Genomic DNA, 23,587 nt, shown 5'->3' with positions numbered 1-23,587 from the left:
CAGGCTGTCATTGTAAATAAGAATTTGTTCTTAAGTAACTTGCCTAGTTAAAGATTGCTTAAGTAATTACCATTTTACTATGTAAATAACTGTGCTACAAAAAAAGTACTACACAAGTATGATATATTCAATATCTGAACATGCGAATTATCTAAATCAAAGCTTTACCCTCTGTAGTTATACTGAACAAAAATATAAACACAACATGTAAAGTGTTGGTTTCATGAGCTGAAGTAAAAGATCTCAGAAATGTTCCATACTCACAAAAAATATTATTTCTCTCATATTCTGTGCACAAATTTGTTTACATCCCGTTAGTGAGCATTTCTCCTTTGCCAAGATAATCCATCCATATGACAGGTGTAGTATATCAAGAAGCGGATTAAAAAAAAGCTGAATTTAAAATCAAATACCTAAATTATCCATGGTATGACCATCTTAAAAGAATTCCATCTTAATGTAACGGTTGTCGTCTGGAATGGAGGACCAAAAAGCAGCAGGAATGTGGATGCTCATCTTCATATTTATTTGAAAATAAAGTGAACACCAAAATAACAAAACAACGAAGAACTCACGAACAACCAAACAGTCTTGTCATGCTCACACACGCAAAACAAGAAACAATCTCCCACAAACACTAAACCAAACAATTACCCATATATAGGACTCTCAATCAGAGGCAACGAGAAAGCACCTGCCTCCAATTGAGAGTCCAACCCCCCCATTAACCTACACATAGAAATACACCAAACCAGAAAGAACATAGAACATAAACCAAAACCCGGAAATAATAAATCAAACGCCCTACCAAATAAACCACCACCCCGAACCACATAAAACAAATACCCTCAACCACATCCTGACCAAACTACAATAACAAATAACCCTTATACTGGTCAGGACGTGACAGTACCACCCCCAAAGGTGCAGACCCCGGATGCACCTCATATAAAAATAAATAAAAAATAAAAATAAAATAAAAATCCCCCTAAACTAAAGGGAGGGAAGGGAGGGTGGCTGCCGTCACCGACGGCACTTGTGCTACACCCCCCCTCCCCAACCCACCTATACAGGTGGTGGTTCAGGCTCCGGCCTACTGTCCTCCAGAATGCAGACAGACTTGATCAGTTTCGGGCCGTAGGCAGACTCCCCTCGTTCCGGATCGTAGGCAGACCTCTTCCATTCCACACTGTAGGCAGACTCATTTGAAACACAGTTACTTATATTTAGTTCCGGATCGTCAATAGACTCCCTTGGTTCCGGGTCACAGGCAGTCTCCCTCGGTCCCGGGTCGCAGGCAGACCCCCTCGGTCCCGGGTCGCAGGCAGACCCCCTCGGTCCCGGGTCGCAGGCAGACCCCCTCGGTCCCGGGTCGCAGGCAGTCTCCCTCGGTTCCGGGTCGCAGGCAGTCTCCCTCGGTTCCGGACTAGACACTGTTGCCGGATACTCTGGACTGCACACTGTTGCCGGATACTCTGGACTGCACACTGTTGCCGGATACTCTGGACTGCACACTGTTGCCGGATACTCTGGATTGCACACTGTTGCCGGATACTCTGGACTGCACACTGTTGCCGGATACTCTGGACTGCACACTGTTGCCGGATACTCTGGACTGCACACTGTTGCCGGATACTCTGGACTGCACACTGTTGCCGGATACTCTGGACTGCACACTGTTGCCGAACTCTCGAGGCTGGGCTGACGCACTGGAAGCCTGATGCGTGGTACTGGAACTGGATGTGCCAGTCTGGGGACACGCACCTCAGGGCTAGTGCGGGGAGCGGGAACAGGCCGAGTCGGACTGGGTTGACGCACTGGAAGCCTGATGCGTGGTGCTGGTACTGGAGGTATCAGCCTGGGAACACGCACCTCCGGGCTAGTGCGGGGAGTGGGAACAGGACGAGTCGGACTGGGCTGACGCACTGGAAGCCTGGTGCGTGGTGCTGGTACTGGACGTGCCAGACTGGGGTTTCGCACTTCCAGGTCCGCACGAGAGACAGGAACTGGAAACACCGGGCCATGGCGGCGCACAGGTGGTCTTGATCTCACCTCCTGCACAACCCGTCCTGGCTGGATGGAACTAGTAGCCCTGTACGAGTGGGTGCTAGTACAGGGCGAACTGGGCTGTGCAGGGGCCTGATGGTTGCCGTGCGTAGAGTGGGCGTAGGGTAGCCTGGTCCTAGGAGGTGCGCTGGTGACCAGACGCGCTGCGCAGGCATCCTCCTACCAGGCTGGATGCCCACTCTAGCACGGCATCTGCGAGGGGCTGGAATAACTCGCACTGGACTGTGCGTGCGTATGGGCGAGATTGTGCGCACTTCAGCAAAACACGGCGCCCTCCACTCCATACGGTCCTCCATATAAAACACGGGTAGCTGGCTTATGGCTCATCCTTGGCCCAGCCAAACTACCTGTGTGCCTCTCATGCTTCTCCCTCAGTGCGTACAAGGCCTCGTACCTCCGCCTCTCTGCCTTGGCTGCCTCGATTTCCTCCCGTGGGCGACGGTATTCCTCAGCCTGGTGCCAAGGTCCAGCCCCGTCCAGAATTTCCTCCCAGGTCTATTTCTCCCGCCAGTCCATATCGAATTCCCCTTGCTCCTTACTCCGCTGCTTGGTCCATTTGTGGTGGGAGATTCTGTAACGGTTGTCGTCTGGAATGGAGGACCAAAACGCAGCAGGAATGTGGATGCTCATCTTCATATTTATTTGAAAATAAAGTGAACACCAAAATAACAAAACAACGACGAACTCACAAACAACCAAACAGTTTTGTCAGGCTCACACACGCAAAACAAGAAACAATCTCCCACAAACACTAAACCAAACAATTACCCATATATAGGACTCTCAATCAGAGGCAACGAGAAAGCACCTGCCTCCAATTGAGAGTCCAACCCCCCATTAACCTACACATAGAAATACACCAACCCAGAAAGAACATAGAAGAACAAAACATAGAACATAAACCAAAACCCGGAAATAATAAATCAAACGCCCTACTAAATAAACCACCACCCCGAACCACATAAAACAATACCCTTTGTCACGTCCTGACCAAACTACAATAACAAATAACCCTTATACTGGTCAGGACGTGACACTTAAATTAAACAGCATGATCATTAAACAGGTGCACCTTGTGCTGGGTACAATAAAAGGCCACTCTAAAATGTGCAGTTTTGTCACATAACACAGTGCCACAGATGTCTCAAGTTTTGAGGGAGTTGGCGTGCTGACTGCAGGAATGTCCACCAAAGCTGTTGCCAGAAAATTGAATGTTCATTTCATTACAATAAGCCGCCTCCAACGTCATTTTAGAGAATTTGCAGTACGTCCAACCGGCTTCACCACGTGTAACCACGCCAGCACAGGACCTCCACATCCGGCTTCTTCACCTGCGGGATCGTCTGAGACCAGCCACCTGGACAGCTGATCAAACTGTTTGTTTGCACAACCAAAGAATTTCTGCACAAAGCTCATCTGCATGCTCGTCGTCCTCACCAAGGTCTTGATCTGACTGCAGTTTGGCGTCGTAACCGACTTCAGTGGGAAAATGCTTACCTTCGATGGCCACTGGCACGCTGGAGAAGAGTGCTCTTCACGGATGAATTCCGGTTTCAACTGTCCGGACAGATGGCTGAAGGTGTCATGTGGGTGAGCTTGTGAACAGAGCACCCTATGTGGCTCTGGGGTTATGCTATGGACAGGCATAAGCTACGAACAATGAACACAATTGCATTTTAACAATGGCAATTTGAATGCACAGAGAGACCGTGAAGAGATCCTGAGGCCCATTGTCGTGCCATTCATCCGCCGCCATCACCTCATGTTTCAGCATGAAAATGCACGGCCCCATGTCGCAAAGATCTGCACACAATTCCTGGAAGCTGAAAATGTCCCAGTTCTTCCATGGCCTGCATACTTACCAGACATGTCACCCATTGAGCATGTTTGGGATGCACTGGATTGACGTGTAAGACAGCGTGTTCCAGTTCCCGCCAAAATCCAGCAACTTCACACCGCCATTGAAAAGGAGTGGAACAACATTCCACAGGTCACAATCAACAGCCTGATCAACTCTATGCGAAGGAGATGTCACGCTGCGTAAGGTAAGTGGTGGTCACACCAGATACTGACTGGTTTCTGATCCACACCCCTACCTTTTTTGTTTTGGAATCTATGGCCAATAGCTGCATATCTGTATTCCCAGTCATGTGAAATCCATAGATTAGGGCCTAATTCCTTTATATAAATTGACTGATTTCATTATATGAACTGTACCTCAGAAAAATCTTTGAAATTGTTGCATGTTGCATTTTATATTTTTGTTCAGTGAACATGGGGGAATAGATAGTAGCCACCTGTTTAACATTGCATGAGTTATATTATCACTGTTCTGGTATGAGACAAGAAGTCAATGTTAGAATAAAGATGTGTAAATTACAAATGTAGGACTATGGGAGCTGGGCTTGTTTGTGTAAACCTGCTCCATTCTTCGTATGTAGTGTTATACAGTATGACATACCTTGTTGCTTGTTTACATGACTTAAATTACTGTCTGAGATTTGAATCAGATGAGCTCATCCATTACTCATGAAAGGGGGAAAATGGACATAAAGTTTACATCCAAAATGTATGCATGGAAACACGAATACCAGGGAATATTGAGAGCAGGGTAGAAATTGAAGGAACAGTTGTACTGAGAAGAGTTAGAAAAGAGATGATTGAATCTCTGCGTTTCCTGGTGACGTGTGTCTAATGATAGGCAAGTCAGGTAACTAGCCGTACCATGAGGAGGAAGCAAAAAAAGGCAGAAGTGTAAGTTTGCTTCACCTGATCAAGTCTGACCACAAGTCAGAGACCACTATGATGACACAACACATGTGTTTGATGGATCCTTTCTGTATCCTCCTCTAGTCTACAGACTGGGTCAGACTGGGTCAGACTGGGTCAGTGTATCATGTTGACAATCTGCCACGCCCTCAGGTCTTTGATTATAATCTTTTTTTTTATTTTCTTTTACTTAAAACAGGTATTGCAGAGGCAGTGCTTAGTGTGCTGCTGTGGATTATCAAGTACATTATTAATAGGGGCTTTAGCTGTAACTATGGTGTCTGCTAATAGCAGTATTTTGCGACATCTGTAAAACACAGTAAACTTGAACACTGTGTACAACTGGAAAGCACAAACTCATAAGTACCTGGAAACGTCTTAATTTGTGATAGTGGCAAATCTAAGAACAATGAACCTGCTGCCGCGATGACCTCACCACTGAGTCTCAGCAGTGCACAACACTGGCCCCATAAGGCCAAGTGAAAAACATAATATTCATAGGGGTCAACGTGCCAATTTTAGCAGCGTAGCCAATGGCGTAGCTGGAATCCTGCTTCAGATACAGGAGGTGCCGGATCAGGTTTCCTTGCTGAGACACGAACACACAGGCAGTAAAAATAAAGGGACACAGCGTCCCACACTTCTAAATGTGAAAAGTTCCAAAGACACATTTATCACTCTCTCCTACTGTATCAACATTATAAAGACATTAAGAAAACCTGTCCTATCTAGTTACCACGCCATTGGTCTTGTGACTATGGAGGATATACCGTCTGGTCTTCTCCTGTGCAGATGGGCAGATGACATATAACAGGAATCCACAGCGTCTATGACAGCACATGACCTCACATGATGGATGCAGGAACATGGTAAATGCAGCAGCGTGTATTTGACAGGGTAGACAGGCTCTTCAAACATCAGACCAGGCCCTCTGAAGAGGACAGCACCATCCATGGACAGGACATGTCAGGGTTTGGAGGGGATGGTGGCTGGGTTGACACCGTGAGGTATGCAGGAGATGGCCTCAGCAGATTCACCAAACTTGGGGTTATTTCTGTATGTAGTGTCCTTGCGGAGGAAAATAGCATAGGACACAGGGTGTAAACATATAGCACTTTGGCTTTATTATTATGCAGTTGAAAATTAAAAAAGCCAATCTGAGCTATAATAAATGTCGTACAAAAATAGCTTGAACAGGTTAATACCCGCTCATTAATACCCAGCCACCATATTCTTATTTAATCTACTTCTGCTACAGTCATTTTAATTCCATAGTGGCACATGACCTCCAGCTGCCAGTTCTCAAAATATGCTGCTGACCTCTGTCAGGGCAGACCTGTTAAGTAATATGATTAATTCACCCACACTCTAAAAGCTGAAACTGCAGCGTGTGATGTAACGATACAGTAATAACAACCTGCAGAGATCCAGACTGCTGAGACATGGAGATGGATTCGGTTTTCATTTTGGAACGCATTTTGGAAAACTATCCATTCATAGACGACTCTTTGGACCCAAGGCCTCCTCTTAAAGGGGCCGTCTTTATCGATAGTTTTGTCTTCCCCTTGGGGGATTACCTAAAATAGGAGTACTTATTTTCTTTCTTACCGTATCATAATACAAAATAGATTTGCATGGACATTAAATATTATAGTGTTTTGTTACATTTTGAACTTCCCAGTACGAGAACCAATAGTGAATAGTTTGACTACACTAAAGGTGGCTGGACTTGTCACTCTGAACTTTTCCTTACGTTTTTGCTTGCTAGGATGGTGATTCAAACTCAACATGACCTGAGGTGGGGAAGGAGGAGCCCTAGCTTAGACATACTGTCACTAGAGCTCTCTCTTTCTCTCTCTCTCCCTCTTGGGTTCACCCTTACTTCCCCCTCTGTACTGCTCCCTCTCTGTCACACACAGGTGCGCACACAAACACACACACAGCTGAAACATGCACACACAAATAACTGAAACATAATCCAAACAAGGGACTGGGCTATCTCTAATGAAGATAAATGCTTCATCCTAAGGGCTGTGATATACAGTATACGTTAGACTGAACTGGGAATGTAGTTGAGAGCATTTAAGTGGGTGGCAGGCTATGGGTGTTTAGCTGTGTTGTCGGGGTTTTATGGCTTTTCACACAGGGTTGGTCAGTCTTTCAACGTCCCTAAGAGCTTCCTGTCAAAAAGCAAATCCACATGAGCTGGACTGTCAACAACATGTGCCATGACATTAATGAACGAATCAACCGCTTGTGGGCTATAGGCCTTTGTCTCATTAAGCTTTTTTGAATAAACAAATACAATATAGCTAATATAGATATTTAGATTTTGTGATCAAGGATATGTGATGGCACAGACCTTACTAATGTTATGTTGTTGTGTTCCCTTGGCATGATGACTCCACTAGCCTTCCGGACTGAAGAGAGGTTCTGAAATTACTGCAGTTTGGTGTACAAAGACAATATAGCCTACACTTTAAAGTTTGTTTGTCTGTTTTTAATCTCCTCTGGTAGCCAACTACTGAGAAAAGGAATTGACTCCTGTATGACCTCATAACTAATTGAGTCACTACTCGTCTGAGTCAATCAAAGCCATGAAAGGATGGAAACTGATATGCCTTGATGCTAAAACACAGTGGAAACCTCTCACATGATTTCAGCAGCGTGGCACCAAGTTTCCCTACTGAATCGTAAGCAAGGTGCTGCCCTCCTCTGGTCAGGGAGAGTGGATTGCATGGTCACCCACCAGGGGGTACAGACTTTCTTTTGTCATATTGTCACGCTTCTCTACGGGGGTGTCACAGCGCTTGACTGTCACTACACCCCGCAGGCTTCAAAGGTTTCCTTCCTGTCCATGGAGCTCAGCTCACAATGGAAGAAAATGTATTTGTGTGTATTTTCCTCTGGGTCACAACACACATCCTATGTGCACGTTCTCAGGAGAGATGACGGAAACAGTCAATAACTATTTTGTTGTCATTGAGACACAGGACAAGGTCTCCCATTCTGCTGCATTGTTTTATTCTCAATTCACAAAGGCATAATTACAGGCATTTAAAGACTGTACGAAAGGTTAAGAAGAAGAGGTGTAAAAAATATAGAAAATATATGTCACGTCCTGACCAGCAGGGGGAGCTGTTGTAGTAGTTTTGGGGTCAGGACGTGGCAGTCTTGTGTGTGTGAATGTTCTGTGTTGGTCTTGTGACTCCTGATCAGGAACAGCTGGGGATCGTTGTTCCTGATTGGGAGTCATATATGTAGGAGTATGTTTGTCACTTGGTTTTGTGGGTAGTTGTTTTTGCACAGTGTTTGTGAGCCTGCAAAACTGTTCGTGTCGTGAGTACTGTCTATTATTTTGTTTTTCCTGTGGATGCCCTTTCGTTTTACCATTAAAAGCATGAGTATCCACAAACCTGCTGCGCCTTGGTCCTATTCTCTCCCATACGACATTTTCTGTGAGGAGTACGACATTTTTTGTGACAATATACAAATGGATTCAAATCAATAACAGCTCCAGTTGTTCAATGGGCTGAATAAATTAGAGAATAAATATTGATGGTGGTCATTCAAGTTGTCCGTCTTGCTCTGATCCTTGTTCTGGTTCTGGCTCTGGTTCAGGCCGGGGTTCTTGGTCTGGTTCGTACTCTGGTTCTTCTGACTCATGGTCATTGTGGTTTAACTGGGCATACTCAACTGAGCCTTGCTGAAATAGAGAAAATAAAATAAAAATTACAAGAAGAAGCCAGTGTCTGTTTCTACAGTATCTGTCTATTCCAGCAGTTTCCTCCTCCTGTGTTGAATCTTATTTTCTCCATAAGGGCTCCCTCTAAGACAAAACAGTCATAAGGTCTATGTACTGTATGTAAAACTGTCACGTCCTGACCAGTAAAGGGGTTATTTGGTATTATTGTTTGGTCAGGACTTGGCAGGGGGTATTTATTTTATATGGTTTTGAGTGTGTGTTTATGTAGAGGGGCGTTTGATTTATGTATTCCGGGGTTTTTGGTTTAGTTCTATGTATATTTCTATGTCTATTCTAGGGTGTTTAGATCTTTGTTTAGGTATTGGGATTGGGCCTTCAATTGGAGGCAGCTGTTTATCGTTGCCTTTGATTGAAGGTCCTATAATTAGGAGTATGTTTGTTTTGGGAATTGTGGGAGGTTGTTCTTAGCACGGCTGTATTAAGCATGCAAGACTGTTAGTTCGGTCATTTCTTGTTTTGTTTATTTAAGTGTTCACTAATAAAGTTAAGATGAGCACTTGACCCGCTGCGCCTTGGTCCATTTACTACGACGACCGTGGCAGAACCTCCCACCTCCAACGGACCAAGCAGCGGAGAAAGGAGCAGCAGGTGGACTATCGGGAGTTTTGGACATGGGAGGAAATTCTGGATGGGGCTGGACCATGGCACCAGGCTGGGGAATACCGTCGCCCACCGGAGGAGATAGAGGCAGCCAAGGCAGAGCGGCGCCGGTATGAGGCTATATATGCGCCGATAAGGAAGCAGGAGAGGCGGGGGGGCACACAGGTAGTTTGGCTAGGGCAGGCAGTAGACCTGAGCCAACTATCCATGATTATTATGGGGAACAGAGGATCAGAGGAGCACCGTACTATGCGGAAATGCGCACGATCTCGCCTATGCGCACGAACAGTCCGGTGAAAATGATTCCAGCCCCTCGCAAGTGCCATGCTCGAGTGAGCACTCAGGCCGTAGGGGTTGTATGCTCCGGACCGCCAGTAATGCTTCACGGCCCAGTGTATCCTGTTCCCGCTCCTCGCACTAGCCCTGAGGTGCGTGTCTCCAATCTGATACCTCTAGTACCAGCACCACGCACCAGGCTTCCAGTGCGTCAGCCCAGTCCAGTACGTCCTGTTCCCGCTCCTCGCACTAGCCTTGAGGTGCGTGTCTCCAGTCTGATACCTCCAGTACCAGCCCCACGCATCAGGCTTCCAGTGCGTCTGCCCAGTCCTGAGCTTCCGACGACAGTACCTCGTCCAGAACTTCCAGCAACAGTGCCTCGTCCAGAGTGTCCGGCAACAGTGCCTCGTCCAGAACTTCCGGCGACAGTGGCCCGTAGAGAGACGGCCCACTGTCCGGAACCGAGTGAGACGGCCCACTGTCCGGAACCGAGTGAGACGGCCCACTGTCCGGAACCGAGTGAGACGGCCCACTGTCCGGAACCGAGTGAGACGGCCCACTGTCCGGAACCGAGTGAGACGCCCTACTGTCCGGAACCGAGTGAGACGCCCTACTGTCCGGAGCTCCCAGAGTCGCCCTACTGTCCGGAGCTCCCAGAGTCGCCCTACTGTCCGGAGCTCCCAGAGTCGCCCTACTGTCCGGAGCTCCCAGAGTCGCCCTACTGTCCGGAGCTCCCAGAGTCGCCCTATAGTCCGGAGCTCCCAGAGTACAGTCCAGGGTCTACAGTGACGTCCTTCAGGCCGAGGTATTCAGTAGGGGTGGACTGGTCAGGTGGGGGACTAAGGCCTGAGCCTGAGCCACCTCCACTGTAGGAGAATTGGGGAGGGGGGGTGTAGCACGGGAGCCGTCGGTGATGGCAGCCACCCTCCCTTCCCTCCCTTTAGTTTAGGGGTTTATTTTGTAGAGATTTTTTTTTGTTAGGTGCATCCGGGGTCTGCATCTTTGGGGGGGGTGTACTGTCACGTCCTGACCAGTAAAGGGGTTATTTGGTATTATTGTTTGGTCAGGACGTGGCAGGGGGTATTTGTTTTATATGGTTTTGAGTGTGTGTTTATGTAGAGGGGCGTTTGATTTATGTATTCCAGGGTTTTTGGTTTAGTTCTATGTTTGTATATTTCTATGTCTATTCTAGGGTGTTTAGATCTTTGTATTGGGATTGGGGCCTTCAATTGGAGGCAGCTGTTTATTGTTGCCTTTGATTGAAGGTCCTAGAATTAGGAGTATGTTTGTTTTTGGAATTGTGGGAGGTTGTTCTTAGCACTGCTGTATTAAGCCTGCAAGACTGTTAGTTCGGTCGTTTCTTGTTTTGTTTATTTAAGTGTTCACTAATAAAGTTTAGATGAGCACTCGACACGCTGCGCCTTGGTCCATTTACTACGACGACCGTGACAAAAACAGTACTGTTACGTACATGTGTGTATTTGTTAGTACATTGCTCTACTTACGCCGTCAGCTTGTTCGGACTCTGACTCACCTGCAAAAACAAGAGCAGGAGACAAGCTCAGGAAAACATCACCCTCCACCCAGAGCCTCCCCCTTCCCCAAAACAACACCCTCCACCCAGAGCCTCCCCCTCCCCCTTCCCCAAAACAACACCCTCCACCCAGAGCCTCCCCCTTCTCCAAAACAACACCCTCCACCCAGAGCCTCCCCCTTTTCCAAAACAACACCCTCCACCCAGAGCCTCCTCCTTCCCCAAAACAACACCCTCCACCCAGAGCCTCCCCCTTTTCCAAAACAACACCCTCCACCCAGAGCCTCCTCCTTCCCCAAAACAACACCCTCCACCCAGAGCCTCCCCCTTTCCCAAAACAACACCCTCCACCCAGAGCCTCCCCCTTTCCCAAAACAACACCCTCTACCCAGAGCCTCCCCCTTCCCCAAAACAACACCCTCTACCCAGAACCTCCACCTCTCCTCAAGACTGACGCCTTGGGCTTATCGCATTACAACTAATGTGTGCGTTACTAGTCAGTTTCCCTGCCGACAAGCCCATTGACAATATAGAGGCAGGCCAAAGCCCATGATTGTTTTCTCTTCCCCTGCGCTGCAACATTGTTTGATAAAAATACCATTGATATTTACAAGGAGTAGGTCAATTACTCAACAATGGACAATATGGTTGGCGTGTGGGTTCTTATTTCAGGGGTTAACAAGGGAGCAGTCTGTCCTCTGACTCCGCTTGACAGATTCACCCTGTGTTTGGTTTGGATTGTAATAACAGGAAGTTCCCTTTGACGAGAGCAAGAAGTGGACAGCTGGCTAAGCGGCTGGCTTAACGGCACCCTCTCTCACTGACAATGCAGATGTTTAGAGTTAGGCCTGGCCTGGTTTCCTGCATGGCACATTTCTCATACCCCAGAGAAGAAGCCCATCTAATTTGCTGTTTCTTAGTATATAGAGGGCCTCAGTGAACATTCAACAGGATGTTACTCTTACCTTGATTCGAATTCAGCACTTTGCTGTACACAGTGTCTGTGCCTTTCTTCACGGGGGCTAGAAATGCATAAACAAATGCTTCATAGGGACATAATCAAAAAATGCAAGTGGACAGCTCATGATTATTTGACATTAAGCAATAGATCAATAATAATGTTGACATGCGTATTTGAAGCCTAGCATCCCAGCTAAGAGGATGGGTCAGTCTCTTACCTCTGGTGAGGTCTACCTCCTGGGGATGGACCTCAGTGTATTGTGGCACAGGTACCTCAGTAGTTTCCTCGCTGGTCTGGTCGTCAGACTCTACAATAGTCACACTTAATGTTAGACATGAATAGTTACATATTTAATGCTCCTACTGTTGAAATATAGGAGTTGACCTCATGAACTCTGGTACACTCACCTGAGACGTGATCACTCCAGACACTCCTTCCCATTACCCCAGGAGTGACTGCAAAACACAGAAACCAGGGGTCAGTCATACAGGACACCGGTCACATCCAATTGGATGAAACATTCATTGCTTTGCCATATTAGGTATGCATCCCCTCACCTGCTCTTTACCCTGAGCCAAGCTAGGTGGAAGGAACACACAGAGAGGAAGAGAGATGACATCCTGAGAGGGTGAAGGGTTGGAGCAAGGTTAGGGCTGCAAGACTCCATCAACTTTCTATCATGGGCCAAAGGTTTAGTAGTGTGAAGTCCTGACAGCAGGTATAGGTTATACTGTACAGTAAATCAGTAGACAGATCTTACCATTGGCAGCCTCATTGACTTTTCCATGGGTCAGTCTCAGAGTCTCGTCTGTTTTAGTGCTTGCTGGTTTCCTGAGAGAGGGGAACAAGAAAACACAATGATCAATTAAACAGGAAAATCCTATATTACCTTTGTCGTGTCTTTGGGGGTACCATTAAACTGAAGACATGTTTATCAATTAGCTCCCTGTAATTATTATCACGCGATTAAACTGATTAATCGTTTAATTGCAATTAACTAGGAGATCGGGGCACCAAGGAGAATATTCAGATTACAAAGCTATAATTTTCCTAATATAACTTTCCTGTACTATAATATTCTATTCTATTATAGTATAGGCCGATTATCTTCTGGTTTAAATGGTGTATTTTACCTCGAGTCCAGTCTCATTCCAAACGTCGTAAATTGTTGTATCTGCACGAACCCAGTCTTTACTAAAATCATCCATACATCAATTGTCTTAAAATCATTTATTTACTACACTAAGTAATTAACAGAAAACATACAAACAGTAATTATCGTCACAAAGGATTGGTATAGTAATGTGCGCTAATGGCTAACAGGCATGGCTGGTCTGTTAGACAATGGGTCATAAACGGTCAGCTGAGAATGCACACCTACAGAGTTCATTAATATTAACAATTGACAATTGAAGGCTCACTCATTCGGGAACAATTGCAATCAATATATATTTACGCTCAGTGTGTCGTTCTGATTCTTGTTGGAGAGTTCGGTTCTGTTGGGGAGTTTTTGTCCGCGTTCTCTCTCTCTCTCTCTCTCTCTCTCTCTCTCGGTTAGAATGGATCTTTCAGAGCGACATTCATTAATGGCGTCATAGAATGGATGTTTCGTTGGTCTTCGCGTTCGATGATATAATTTACTTAGCTGCAGACTAATAATTCATATCAAAGACTTGTTCTTATTCTGTTGGTATCAATAGTCAAAAAGTTAACCACGTGGTATTTTTCACTTTCAGTATCGGAATTGGATGGTAAAACCTATTGGCCATGGAGTGGATGCCTGGTCTGGGGAAATGTAAATCAGGGGGTGTTTTATAGTGCCCATAGAACAGGCTTATCAAATGACGCCTGGTCCTGTCTGTGTCCCTGGGGGGCGGGCCGATGACTGAGTTAAACTTGGTACAGAAATACAATTCTATCACATTAACATCAGTACATAGCATCTCTATGTTTTACAAATAGCTTTATCCTTATTAATACATTTTATACAACCATTATGATGCAAGTCTCAAGCTGAGGCTATTATATAAACAGTTTTATGGTAATATGGCTATATTGTCTCTTCTGAGTATCACAAAATTGTACCAAGCGGACCGGTTCGTAGCTGGATTCTTCACCAATCTTCCATACCTTCTCCAGAACACAAATGTCGCTTGGCTCCCCAATTCTGTGAGTTGGAAGAATTTCCTGTGTCTCTCTATGGGCCATGTGGCCAGAGACTCTCCTGGAATTTTAGAGTTTTTACAACCCTTTCACACAGGGCCTGGGTTGGGGGGAAGGTAGGTTGGGTGGTGGTGCAAAAGGGAGGGGGTCAACTGTCCTCCCTGTACCAAAAGAGGCCAATGTCATGACACCTTTATCGCTTTAATATTCACATCTTCCCAAACAAAGAATTGTGCAACACCTGTACATTCAATGGTTTGTGAATAGACAATGGTAGTATGATGAAATCAAAGCCACGCCTACTCACACTGACAGTTCCACTGTTCTCTCTCTTCTAAATGGAAGAAGGCATTTCTTAACCAGGATGATGATGATGAGAGACACTGTGCAGGATGCAGAATGCTGCGATCAGCCCCTTCTTCCAGCCAGCCAACTTCACTGAAGACAGCAAGGTTACAGAGGTTACCTCAGGTCAAGTTCAGCCACAGTGGATTTACCTAAGGACTTCTAGTCACACACCAGTGTGTTTATGTGATAATACTTTCATTTGCAAGATCCCTTCCCCTCTCACCTCCAACAGTGACCATGGCACTCCTCTGGCTGTCATTGGATGGGTTGTTAGTGACGCAGTAGTATCCGCCTCCATGCTCTCTACTGACACCTTGAACCAAGTGGGATAATCGCATGTCATTGGTGGTCTTGGACAGCAGGGGCAGGGCACTCTTTGTGTGATACCATGTGTAGGTGATGGGCGGCGTGCCCCGCTGGACAGTGCAGGTTAGGGTCAGGTCCTCCCCCTCAGCCACGTCCCCCATTTTGGGTGTCACGGTCAGTACTGGCCTGGACACTGGCTCTGTGGGGAATTAATGTTGTTGAGTCATTACAGTAAATCTACTATGTCATCAGTTAGACTGACTGTACCAGCATCTCCCTTTTATAAACCAGAGCCATATGTATGTATGTATGTATGTATGTATGTATGTATGTATGTATGTATGTATGTATGTATGTATGTATACATTTGTTTCTGTTATAAACAGGTGGTGTGGCCAACTCACCTATGATGGTGGCAGTGCGTCGGAGGTGCTCTCCTGAGCTCTCCATGTGGGGCTGACTGGGGTTGTTCTCGGCCTTGCAGGAGAAGCTGTGGATGTCAGTGCTCCTGTGGATGGAGGTGATGTTGAAGAGGGCTAGATCCCAGGGACTGCGAACCACCCTGAACTCAGCTTGTCTGTAAGGGCTCAGCAGGGTGTAGGTGATGGGCAGACTACCGTTGTCACTCTGACACTGGAAGGGCTTGCCCAGGATCAACCTGCCCCCTACCACGCTCAGAAGAGGGACTGACACAGGCACTGACAGAGGGAGAGGGGGAACAAAAAAGAGAATGAATAAGACCGAATGAGACCAGAGAAGAAAAAAACTGTTAGAAAATCAAGCACATGCAATGTTTGAGAATGTTGAATGAGAGTGTTTTTAATATGACCCCATCCACTGTCAGAACAGAAATTACAAGATTGTTATAATGCTGTTATTGCATCAAATGGTTGTTTTATGCAACATAATAAGGGGTTGTTAGAACACTCATCTGTCTGTGTGTGTTCTACTGAAAGTGGGCCTCTAGGAGATTTAAAACTGACAAAAGATCTGCAATGTCTTCTGAGTGATAAACCTAACAAGACCGCATTCCATAGCATGATTAGTGTCTGTGTGCCTGACTGGAAGCTACCAGGGAGAGATGGCTCAGGGCCAGACCCTGGTTTCTACACAATGAGAAGTTTTTACAGCAGATACTTATAATTCACAGCAGACAGTATCTTTCATACAAATCTTGAACTTGTAACCCATTCCATACATCTGTTGTTTGTCATGTAGACTGAAGGGGGTGTATCTTGGCTATAAAGACCTTTGTACCTTTGTCTCGAGGCTCTTAACGAATCATCTGAGGGTGATTCGTCGACCAGCCATCATTATCTTAGGGCATTCAATCGATTCACTTTATATGTGTGTGTTGTATTGACCTGCTCCCTTATTAATAAGTGAATAAAGATTCAGTTTAAGTATATCTCTGACTTGTGTGATAAGTTTGTCTCTTCTCATTTGAAAGTAAAGAAATTAACCACCACACCACACAGAGAGACTCACCTTTTGCCTTGAGGACAATCTGTGTGCTGTTTTTGAAGATATTTTTGGTTTGGCCTCTTCCTTGGGCTTGGGCCAGGCAGGAGTCATTTCCATTAAGGGAGGGGTGTGCTGTGGCACTGTAGTTCCCTCCTGATGTCAGTAGGACCTGGTTCCTGTACTTCACGTCCCCAATGTTGATTCTCTCATGGGAATAGCGGTCAGTATCACAGTTCAGTGTAAAGCGCTCTGTCTCAAACACCTCTCTGGGCTTCATCACCAGGACTGGCTTGGAAAACAACTCTGTGGGGATCAGACAGAAAAAGCAAAGTGTCAAACACTAAATTCAAAGATACTTTGGCATGGCGAAACATTAAATTCAAAGATACTTTGGCATGGCGAAACATAAATTAAGTTAGAAAACGCTCACTATTACATGTCATGTGGCCCAACCTTTTACAACCCAGTCAGACATCCAATACTTGCCTTTGACTTTGATGCTCTCATAGGCTTCTTTCTGCACATTGCCTCTGTCCGCCTTGCACACATACTCCCCAGAGTCCTCTGCCAGCACTCTGAGCGTATGACTGAAACTAATGTAGGCTGTCTTAAGCACCCTCTTGTCCTTGGTCAGGAAGACCACCACATTGGGTGGGGGGTTCACCACTCGACAGACAAACTTGACAATGTCACCCTCAATCACTTCTTTACCAGGAAGAATGTTCATGACGGGTGTGGTGAAAAGTTCTAATGATACAACAGAAGAACAGGGAAACTCTTTAACCCAACATTTATTTTCTTACAGGTGATCAAATACTGAAGCACACAGAAGCATAATGCCCATAGCTACTATAAATCTGAACCGGTACCTTCCAATGACAAATGCAACAGTTATAGTCAGCATTCAACCCCACACTTACCTTCGACCATGACCTTGACAGTGTTACTGTTGTTGGACCTCCCAGCGTCGGGCAGCATGGTAGAAGTGGAAGAGCAGGGAGCCAGACTCATCTGGGGCGCTGCAGGTAGCTGCCACCTCATCCCCCTCAAACAGGATCTGGGAGGTCACCTGCAGCACAGGCGTCTGTAAGCCTGTAGTCGAACAATCAATGTCAGTCACTAGGATTTCACATACCATGCATCATCAGGAGGAATATACTTGATACTGTATGTACCTACATATAATGGATTACGAATGAAGATATTTTATTTTATTGAACCTTTATTTAAAAAGGCAAGTCAGTTAAGAACAAATTCTTATTTACAATGACGGCCTACCCCGGCCAAACCCTAACCCGGACGGCGCTGGGCCAATTGTGCACCGCCCTACGGGATCTAGAGATCTAGAGAGTTTTACCAGAAAGTCAATATAATCATGGATCCATTTCAGCAGTACCTGTGACGGTGAGTCTGTGGGTGCTGCTGCCTTTGCTCTTGTCTTGAACTATGACCTGGCACTTGTAAGTGCCAGAGTTGGCAGCCCTGGCCGGGGTGAGCTGGTGAAGGACCGCAGGTTCGGTGGTGTTTTTAGAGTAGACCAGGACATCGTCTCTCAGGAAGTTGAAGCTGTGTGTCAGGGGGTGGGACTGGTCATGGCTCACGCTGACCTCACAGTTCAGGTCCATCAAGGTCCCACTGGTTACCTCGAAAATAAGGGAAAGCCGCACACTCTAAGAGCTCAGATGCAAAAATGTAATAACCAACGTTTCGACAGCAAAGCTGTCTTCATCAGGGTATCATCACAAACACTGCGAGATGAGTCATTTATATAGTGTCAAGAGACACACAGGTGTTTGTAATCAAATCAAATCAAATCAAATCAAATTTATTTTTATATAGCCCTTCATACATCAGCTGATATTCTCAAAGTGCTGTACAGAAACCCAGCCTAAAACCCCAAACAGCAAGCAAAGCATGTGAAAGAAGCACGGTGGCTAGGAAAAACTCCCTAGGAAAAACTCCCTAGAAAGGCCAAAAACCTAGGAAGAAACCTAGAGAGGAACCAGGCTATGAGGGGTGGCCAGTCCTCTTCTGGCTGTGCAGGGTGGATATTATAACAGAACATGGTCAAAATGTTAAAATGTTAAAATGTTCATAAATGACCAGCATGGTCAAATAATAATAATCATAGTAGTTGTCGAGGGTGCAACAAGCACGTCCGGTGAACAGGTCAGGGTTCCATAGCCGCAGGCAGAACAGTTGAAACTGGAGCAGCAGCACGGCCAGGTGGACTGGGGACAGCAAGGAGTCATCATACCAGGTAGTCCTGAGGCATGGTCCTAGGGCTCAGGTCCTCCGAGAGAAAGACAGAAAGAGAGAAAGAGAGAATTAGAGAGAGCATATTTAAATACACACAGGACACCGGATAAGACAAGAGAAATACTCCAGATGTAACAGACTGACCCTAGCCCCCCGACACATAAACTACTGCAGCATAAATACTGGAGGCTGAGACAGGAGGGATCAGAAGACACTGTGGCCCCATCCGATGATACCCCGGACAGGGCCAAACAGGCAGGATATAACCCCACCCACTTTGCCAAAGCACAGCCCCCACACCACTAGAGGGATGTCTCCAACCACCAACTTACCGTCCTAAGACAAGGCCGAGTATAGCCCACAACGATCTCCGCCATGGCACAACCCAAGGGGGGGGCGCCAACCCAGACAGGAAGACCACGTCAGTGACTCAACCCACTCAAGTGACGCACCCCTCCCATGGACGGCATGGAAAAACACCAGTAGGCCAGTGACTCAGCCTCTGTAAAAGGGTTAGAGGCAGAGAATCCCAGTGGAAAGAGGGGAACCGGCAAGGCAGAGACAGCAAGGGCGGTTCGTTGCTCCAGCCTTTCCGTTCACCTTCACACTCCTGGGCCAGACTATACTTAATCATAGGACCTACTGAAGAGATAAGTCTTCAGTAAAGACTTAAAGGTTGAGACTGAGTCTGCGTCTCTCACATTGGTAGGCAGACCATTCCATAAAAATGGAGCTCTATAGGAGAAAGCCCTACCTCCAGCCGTTTGCTTAGAAATTCTAGGCACAATTAGGAGGCCTGCGTCTTGTGACCGTAGCGTACGTGTAGGTATGTACGGCAGGACCAAATCGGAAAGATAGGTAGGAGCAAGCCCATGTAATGCTTTGTAGGTTAGCAGTAAAACCTTGAAATCAGCCCTTGCCTTAACAGGAAGCCAGTGTAGGGAGGCTAACACTGGAGTAATATGATCAAATTTTTTGGTTCTAGTCAGGATTCTAGCAGCCGTATTTAGCACTAACTGAAGTTTATTTAGTGCTTTATCCGGGTAGCCGGAAAGTAGAGCATTGCAGTAGTCCAGCCTAGAAGTAACAAAAGCATGGATTAATTTTTCTGCGTCATTTTTGGACAGAAAATTTCTGATTTTTGCAATGTTACGTAGATGGAAAAAAGCTGTCCTTGAAACAGTCTTGATATGTTCTTCAAAAGAGAGATCAGGGTCCAGAGTAACGCCGAGGTCCTTCACAGTTTTATTTGAGACGACTGTACAACCATCCAGATTAATTGTCAGATTCAACAGAAGATCTCTTTGTTTCTTGGGACCTAGAACAAGCATCTCTGTTTTGTCCGAGTTTAAAAGTAGAAAGTTTGCAGCCATCCACTTCTTTATGTCTGAAACACAGGCTTCTAGCGAGGGCAATTTTGGGGATATTAGGCCAAGTGTGGCCTAATATCATTGGTTAACTCAAATATTTAAAAAAAAATGGCATACAAAGAACATACAAAAAGACAAACAAATGGATAGCATACGATCATAGCATTTGTAGTCTAAAATGTATCTAACAAACAATTACAATGGCAAAATCACAATAATCACAAGAATGGCTTCAGATCAAAGTCTATGTTGAGACCGAAGGGAGCAAGGGTCTTTAAATTAAAGATCCAGGCAGCCTCTCGTTTTAACAATAAATGATCAAGGTCACCCCCTCTCCTCGGGAGGGTGACATGTTCGATGCCAATATAACGCAGAGACGAAATCGAATGGTTTGCTTCCAAAAAGTGGGCCGCAACTGGGTAAGTCAAGTTTTTGCACCTAATGGTGCTACGATGCTCTGAGATACGTACTTTTAATTCACACACATCTACATTTATAAGTGCCATTGCATTGAGCACAGCCATTACACTTGTAATTTCCATCCAGTAGGGGCGCAAATAGACGTTGTTCAGGAATATCTTGGGGTGGTAAATCAGAGTGTACCAATTGGTCTCTGAGATTTCTGCCCCGCGAGAATACGACCAGGGGAAGGTCAGAAAACACATTACCGAGACTATGATCATATTTCAGAATGTGCCAATGTTTGTGAACGATTCCTTTAATTTGTTCAGAGCACTTTGAATAGCGGGTAGTGAGAACGCAGGAATGCGTCTTTTTGCGAGACTGACCTTGAAAAAGGTCATGTCTCGTTTTGTTTTGAATTTTCTCAATGGCAATATTAATCTGATCCTTGTTGTACCCCCTCTCCTTGAATTTATCCTGCGTCTCAGCCCATACTGGATGGAAATTACAAGTGTAATGGCTGTGCTCAATGCAATGGCACTTATAAATGTAGATCCTTCAAACACCCCCAAACAGGGAAATCTATCCCAATTAAAGGTGTTATTACGTGTTCCACTAAGGCAGTTATTTATCTTATAACTTGTCCTTGTGGTAAAAATTATGTGGGTAAAACAAAGTGTGAATTAAAAGTACGTATCTCAGAGCATCGTAGCACCATTAGGTGCAAAAACTTGACTTACCCAGTTGCGGCCCACTTTTTGGAAGCAAACCATTCGATTTTGTCTCTGCGTTATATTGGCATCGAACATGTCACCCTCCCGAGGAGAGGGGGTGACCTTGATCATTTATTGTTAAAACGAGAGGCTGCCTGGATCTTTAATTTAAAGACCCTTGCTCCCTTCGGTCTCAACATAGACTTTGATCTGAAGCCATTCTTGTGATTATTGTGATTTTGCCATTGTAATTGTTTGTTAGATACATTTTAGACTACAAATGCTATGATCGTATGCTATCCATTTGTTTGTCTTTTTGTATGTTCTTTGTATGCCATTTTTTTTTTAAATATTTGAGTTAACCAATGATATTAGGCCACACTTGGCCATGATTACAAACACCTGTGTGTCTCTTGACACTATATAAATGACTCATCTCGCAGTGTTTGTGATGATACCCTGATGAAGACAGCTTTGCTGTCGAAATGTTGGTTATAAAATTTTTGCATCTGAGCTCTTAGAGTGTGCGGCTTTCCCTTATTTTCTAGTTTTCTACTCCGCTAGCCAGCACCTCGCCTTTATAGGTGTGCGTTTCTTTTTTCTAGATCCCACTGGTTACCTCGCCACTGGGGTCCAGTTTGAGTGTCACACTATCTATGGTGAATACTGGACAACCACACACACAGACACACAAAGACACCATGACATCCAAGGCTAATGCAAACTACTATTTGGGGTACAAAATATCCAAGGCTAAATTGACTATTCTTCAAGACTAGCCTGGGAGTTCCCTCTGTGCTTTCTCCTTTACAGTGCAGGTAGAGTCCTCCAGACAGAGGAAGGCCCTTCCCTGGTGCCTGGCGGCCCTCCACAGTAAGCAGGAGATGTGCCTGGTGACCCTCCACTCCACTGCACAGTAAGCAGGAGGTGTGCCTGGCGGCCCTCCACTCCACTGCACAGTAAGCAGGAGGTGTGCCTGGCGGCCCTCCACTCCACTACACAGTAAGCAGGAGGTGTGCCTGGCGGCCCTCCACTCCACTGCACAGTAAGCAGGAGGTGTGCCTGGCGGCCCTCCACTCCACTGCACAGTAAGCAGGAGGTGTGCCTGGCGACCCTCCACTCCACTGCACAGTAAGCAGGAGGTGTGCCTGGCGGCCCTCCACTCCACTGCACAGTAAGCAGGAGGTGTGCCTGGCGACCCTCCACTCCACTGCACAGTAAGCAGGAGGTGGAGGAGGAAGGAAAGGAGGAAAACACTTTAACAAACACAGACCAACCTTCCCCTCCCCTGGGAGGGCTGTGGCTTTACCTTGGCTCCTGTTCGCACTCAATACCAACAACACTATTGGGCCTGAGCTGCCACAACAAAGCGGGCATTTTGTTCCACATCCTCCCTGGTAATACTTTTAGAATAGGTACACATACAGCTCAGCCATGCAGGAGAAATGGTTGAGACCTGAGCCAAAAGTACTTTGGAGCCAAATTTGTGACTCAGCCTTCGGGGAATAGATACGATCTGTTATTACAGTTATATACCACCAGCTCCCTCTCAATACCCCAACGAGAGCACAGAATGAACTAAGTTGCTGAGAAAAAATAAAACCATTACAGTATCTGAGAATGTAGGTGGATCAAAGAGGTTTAACATCTCAGAAGCTCGTTCACATGCTGACACAAAACAATGAAACCAGCTGCGTATTCCGCTTAAAATACCTTCAATAAATCGAATGAAAAACATGAAAATATCAAGGAAGCCAGATGCTCACAATACCCATTTCCTACAAAAATAACTATTTTGTGTGAGGCATAAAAATAGCCGCTTATCAACCGTAGAGAGGACCAACTGCCCTCAAACTGTCTCTATGCTGGGACTCTTCCAGCTCTCTGGTGCATTTATTAAAGTGGCATCAAATACAGAAAGTAATTGTGTCTCATACTTACATGACTGAGCTCCTGCCCCTTGCCCTGTGAGTGGAGATAGGTGGAGAGAGACAGAGGAGGAATAAGAATAGAAAACAAGTGATGTGAGAGACAGACATACATATGAATAGAAGGTGAACTAAAGGTAACCTATCTGAGCTCAGAAAGTAGAGTAGAGTGCTGGGTCCTTACAGGGTGAGCAGACTGGTCAGCAGCAGCAGAGGCAGGTAGAGTGGTGGGGAGTCCATCCTGAGTGATGACACTGATACAGCACCACAGCCAGGAGCAAGAGTGGCAGGCGCTCACATAGGGACAGGGGAAGAAGGGAAAGACGGGCCGGGCCACAGGGAATGAGAGGTGGAGTACGCAAGGAGCAGGAAGGTGGAGAGGGCGGGGCATAACTGTCTAAGTGTGTGTGTTACGCCTTCGTCTTATCATTGGCCTTCTTTTTGTTTCATTGACCAGGAAATGACTGTTGCTTCCTCAGGATATGCAAGTTCCCAAATGTAAAATGTCTTGACTTACCCCAAATTTTGTTGTGTTACAGCTTGAATTCAAAGTTGATTAAATTGTTTTTTTCCCCTCACCCATCTACACACAATACCCTATAATGGCAAAATGAAATATTTGCAAATTTATTGAAAATTAAATACAGAAATATTTAATTTA

The 23,587-nt window shown here is 45.8% G+C and overlaps 1 long non-coding RNA gene and 1 pseudogene across 1 annotated transcript in view; one reads left to right on the top strand and one right to left on the bottom strand.

Moving 5' to 3' along the window:
- The window catches only part of LOC123741694 (uncharacterized), a 34,046-nt gene extending 18,358 nt beyond the window's left edge, over nt 1-15,688 (top strand). The window contains exon 3 of the long non-coding RNA XR_006769212.1: nt 15,275-15,688. This is a non-coding gene — a long non-coding RNA (uncharacterized lncRNA). The remainder of the gene's footprint in view (nt 1-15,274) is intronic.
- Nucleotides 7,839-23,256, bottom strand: LOC106601429 (platelet endothelial cell adhesion molecule-like; annotated as a pseudogene).
- Nucleotides 23,257-23,587: the final 331 nt, after the last annotated feature.

The sequence above is a fragment of the Salmo salar genome, chromosome ssa03 (assembly GCF_905237065.1).
Source record: "Salmo salar chromosome ssa03, Ssal_v3.1, whole genome shotgun sequence".
Classification (NCBI taxonomy): domain Eukaryota; kingdom Metazoa; phylum Chordata; class Actinopteri; order Salmoniformes; family Salmonidae; genus Salmo; species Salmo salar.
The sequence above is the reverse complement of the archived record's forward strand: the minus strand, read 5'-3'. Positions and strand labels throughout refer to the sequence as shown.